This window comes from Capra hircus, chromosome 29 (assembly GCF_001704415.2).
Source record: "Capra hircus breed San Clemente chromosome 29, ASM170441v1, whole genome shotgun sequence".
Lineage (NCBI taxonomy): Eukaryota > Metazoa > Chordata > Mammalia > Artiodactyla > Bovidae > Capra > Capra hircus.
Genome location: NC_030836.1, coordinates 37,743,175 through 37,748,286, shown reverse-complemented (window position 1 = coordinate 37,748,286; position 5,112 = coordinate 37,743,175). Strand labels below are relative to the sequence as shown.

General features: G+C 44.0%; 1 pseudogene; it reads right to left on the bottom strand.

The window, feature by feature from the left end:
- Positions 364 to 1,612, bottom strand: LOC102170395 (annotated as a pseudogene).

Below are 5,112 nucleotides of genomic sequence, written 5' to 3'. Positions count from 1 at the left end.
CACATGAAATAAACATAATATACAAAATATTGCTGCTGTAAAAAGGGTACATTTCCCTCTTCCCCTTACAAAAGAATCTATGGAAAAGTATTATATTCCCTTAACCTTCATAAACATACAAAGCTGTTCACACCTTTCAGTCTGTAACAGTCAGTTTGAAACGCAGTTCCAAAATCATTGCAAATTGGGTATGTCATTGTATTTTCTGTCCAATGTTGCCATCTAGAGTAGACATGTGAAATCAAGAGTATTTTTGAGCTACTAAAGCCTTTTTACAACTAAGCCACACAGGCTGCTTACGGATGAAACAGCCGCTTACCCACAAGGTTTTTCCAAAAACTAGATGGAATGGAAGGGTCTCTTCACAGGAAGGTGCCCACAGTGCTGAGGTGACAATATGACTGCTAGTAGATTCTGGCTGCTGGAATGGAAGTACTCTTCACTGCTGGTAGTTTCCATACTGCCCCTGGTAGTACCCATAAGGCCTCTGCTGCGGTGGCTGTGGGGGTCCAGGCTGTGCCAGTCTGTAACCCCCATATTGCTGACCTTGTCCCTGTGGGTAGTTAGGATACTGAGGACCTGGGCCACCCTGTGAAGGACCATAGCCCTGCTGCTGTCCTGGGTAGCCTTGCTGCCCTGGGTACTGCTGCTGGGGTGGGTAGCCCTGCTGGAGAGGTGGTCCTTGGTAGGCATCTTGCTGTTAGCCATACTGCATATTTCCATCAGGGTAATATTGCTGGTTCATGCCTTCTGGAGGACCTTGTCCACCATGACTGTAATGTTCCCCACAATAGTCTTCCTGGCCTGAGTACTGCTGTGCTGGGCCTTGTTGAGGTGGTCTATAGGGAGGGATCTACCTCTGACCCAGCATATGATTGCCTTGGTTAACTTGACTCATCATTCCCATTGGTGGCTGCTGGCCTTGGTAATGCTGCCCACCTCCCTGGGGCATGTTGTACTGTTGAGAAGGAGGCTGCTGGTGCATCACTGGACCTTGGTTTGGTTGCATACTCATATTTGGTCTAGGGCCATAGTTTCCCATGGGCTGCCCTTGACTCACGGTCATGTGGTTCTGTACCGGCATACTCTGGGATGACGGCACGGAATGGTTGTAACCTCCCATGGACCCGTGGCTACTTGAAGGCATGTTCATGGAACTGTTTGTCATATTAAGTTGATTGGGTTCAGGTCCCTGCATAGGGATATGGTTGGGCCCAGGCATCTGGCCGTTCATCTGGTTCTGCATGTGTGGTGCCGGAGGACCCCCACCTACCATTCCATCTGAAGGCATGTTGTGAGCTCGCGGAGGTGGGGGAGGGCCGCTCGGACTCATCCCTCCGGGACCCATAGGCATATTCTGTGTGGGTGGTGCTGGTAAGAGAGACTGCATGTTCTGATTAGAATCTGCTATTGTAGCAAGGTAGACCAAGTTGGTATGCAGCATCTGTTGATACTGAGAACACTCTGAGGTCTTTCCTTTATTCTGATACTCCATTATACACTGAATAAGATGGTTATTTTCATCCAGCATCTTCTGAATCGTGGCCGGAGTGATCTCCCCCTTGCCGCGCTGCCTTGGGGCCGCGAACGCCACGGACATGTTGCCGCCGTCACCACTGATTATTTTTATTTTACTTTATTTTACTTTACAATACTGTATTGGTTTTGCCATACATCAACATGAATCCACCACGGATGTACACGTGTTCCCAATCCTGAACCCCCTTCCCACCTCCCTCCCCATACCATCTCTCTGTGTCATCCCAGTGCACCAGCCACAAGTATCCTGTATCCTGCATTGAACCTAGACTGGCGATTCGTTTCTTATATGATATTATATATATTTCAATGCCAATCTCCCAAATCATCCCACCCTCTCCTTCTCCCACAGAGTCCAAATGTCTGATCTATACATCTGTGTCTCTTTTCCTGTCTAGCATACAGGGTTATTGTTAGCATCTTTCTAAATTCTATATTTATGTGTTAGTATACTGTATTGGTGTTTTTCTTTCTGGCTTACTTCACTCTGTACAATCGGCTCCAGTTTCATCCACCTCATTAGAACTGATTCAAATATATTGTTTTTAATGGCTGAGTAATACTCCATTGTGTATATGTACCACAACTTTCTTATCCATTCATCTGTTGATGGACATCTAGGTTGCTTCCATGTCCTGGCTATTATAAACAGTGCTGTGATGAATGTTTGGGTACGCGTGTCTCTTTCAATTCTGGTTTCCTGGGTGTGTATGCCCAGCAGTGGGATTGGTGGGTCATAAGGCAGTTCTATGTCCAGTTTTGTAAGGAATCTCCACACTCTTCTCCATAGTGGCTGTATATAGTTTGCATTCTCACCATCAGTGTAAGAGGTTTCCCTTTTCTCCACACCCTTTCCAGCATTTATTGCTTGTAGACATTTGGATCACAGCCATTGTGACTGGTGTGAAATGGTACCTTATTGTGGTTTTGATTTGCATTTCTCTGATAATGAGTGATGTTGAGCAAATTTTCATGTGTTTGTTAGCCATTCGTATGTCTTCTTTGGAGAAATGTCTATTTAGTTCTTTGGCCCATTTCTTTGATTGGGTCATTTATTTTTCTGGAATTGAGTTGCAGGAGTTGCTTGTATATTTTTGAGATTAGTTCTTTGTCAGTTGCTTAATTTGCTATTATTTTCTCCCATTCTGAAGGTTGTCTTTTCACCTTGCTTATAGTTTCCTTTGTTGTGCAGAAGTTTTTAATTTTAATTAGGTTCCATTTGTTTTTGCTTTTATCTCCAGTATTCTGGGAGGTGGGTCATAGAGTATCTTTCTGTGATTTATGTCAGAGAGTGTTTTGCCTAGGTTCTTTACATCTGATAGATAGAGTGCCTGATGAACTATGGAATGAAGTTCGTGACATTGTGCAGGAGACAGGGATCAAGACAATCCCCATGGAAAAGAAATCCAAAAAAGCAAAATGGCTGTCTGGGGAGCCCTTACAAATAGCTGTAAAGAGAAGAAAGGTGAAAAGCAAAGGAGAAAAGGAAAGATATAGGCATCTGAATGCAGAGTTCCAAAGAATACCAAGAAGAGATAAGAAAGCCTTCTTCAGCAATCACTGCAAAGAAATAGAGGAAAACAACAGATTGGGAAAGACTAGAGATCTCTTCAAGAAAATTAGAGATACCAAGGGAACATTTCATGCAAAGATGGGCTCGATAAAGGACAGAAATGGTATGGACCTAACAGAAGCAGAAGATATTAGGAAGAGGTGGCAAGAATACATGGAAGAACTGTACAAAAAAGATCTTCACGACCCAGATAATCATGATGATGTGATCACTAATCTAGAGTCAACATCTTGGAATATGAAGTCAAGTGGGCCTTAGAAAGCATCACTACGAACAAAGCTAGTGGAGGTGATGGAATTCCAATTGAGCTGTTTCAAATCCTGAAAGATGATGCTGTGAAAGTGCTGCACTCAATATGCCAGCAAATTTGGAAAACTCAGCAGTGGCCACAGGACTGGAAAACGTCAGTTTTCATTCCAATCCCAAAGAAAGGCAATGACAAAGAATGCTCAAACTACTGCACAGTTGCACTCATCTCACATGCTAGCAAAGTAATGCTCAAAATTCTCCAAGCAAGGCTTCAGCAATATGTGAACTGTGAACTCCCTGATGTTCAAGCTGGTTTTAGAAAAGGCAGAGGAGCCAGAGATCAAATTGCCAACATCTGCTGGATCATGGAAAAAGCAAGAGAGTTCCAAAAAAACATCTATTTCTGCTTTATTGACTATTCCAAAGCCTTTGACTGTGTGGATCACAATAAACTGTGGGGAATACTGAAAGAGATGGGAATACCAGACCACCTGACCTGCCTCTTGAGAAATCTGTATGCAGGTCAGGAAGCAACAGTTAGAACTGGACATGGAACAACAGACTGGTTCCAAATAGGAAAAGGAGTATGTCAAGGCTGTATATTGTCACCCTGCTTATTTAACTTCTATGCAGAGTACATCATGAGAAACGCTGGACTGGAAGAAACACAGGTTGGAATCACGATTTCCGGGAGAAATATCAATCACCTCAGATATGCAGATGACACCACCCTTATGGCAGAAAGTGAAGAGGAGCTAAAAAGCCTCTTGATGAAAGTGAAAGTGGAGAGTGAAAAAGTTGGCTTAAAGCTCAACATTCAGAAAACGAAGATCATGGAATCCGGTCCCATCACTTCATGGGAAAAAGATGGGGAAACAGTGGAAACAGTGTCAGACTTTATTTTTTGGGGCTCCAAAATCACTGCAGATGGTGACTGCAGCCATGAAATTAAAAGACGCTTACGCCTTGGAAGAAAAGTTATGACCAACCTAGATAGCATATTCAAAAGCAGAGACATTACTTTGCTGACTAAGGTCTGTCTAGTCAAGGCTATGGTTTTTCCTGTGGTCATGTATGGATGTGAGAGTTGGACTGTGAAGAAGGCTGAGCACCATAAGAATTGATGGTTTGAACTGTGGTGTTGGAGAAGACTCTTGAGAGTCCCTTGGACCACAAGGAAATCCAACCAGTCCATTCTGAAGGAGATCAGCCCTGGTTGTTGTTTGGAAGGAATGATGCTAAAGCTGAAACTCCAGTACTTTGGCCACCTCATGTGAAAGTTGACTCATTGGAAAAGACTCTGATGTTAGGAGAGATTGGGGGCAGGAAGAGAAGTGGCGACTGAGGATGAGATGGCTGGATGGCATCATGGACTTGACGGACGTGAGTCTGAGTGAATTCTGGGAGATGGTGATGAACAGGGAGGCCTGGCATGCTGCGATTCATGGGGTCACAAGGAGTCGGACATGACTGAGTGACTGAACTGATCTGATGGAGGCGTTTGATGAGCTCCTGTCGATTAATGTTCCCTGGAGTCAGGAGTTCTCTGGTGTTCTCAGGATTTGGACTTAAGCCTCCTGCCTCTGGTTTTCAGTATTATTCTTACATTAGCCTCAAGACTTTTCCATCCATAGAGCACTGATGATAAAAGCTCTAGGTTAAAGATGAAAAATTTCTCCACAGTGAGGGACATCCAGAGAGATTCACAGAGTTACATGGAGAAGAGAAGAGGGAGAAGAGAGACAGAGGTG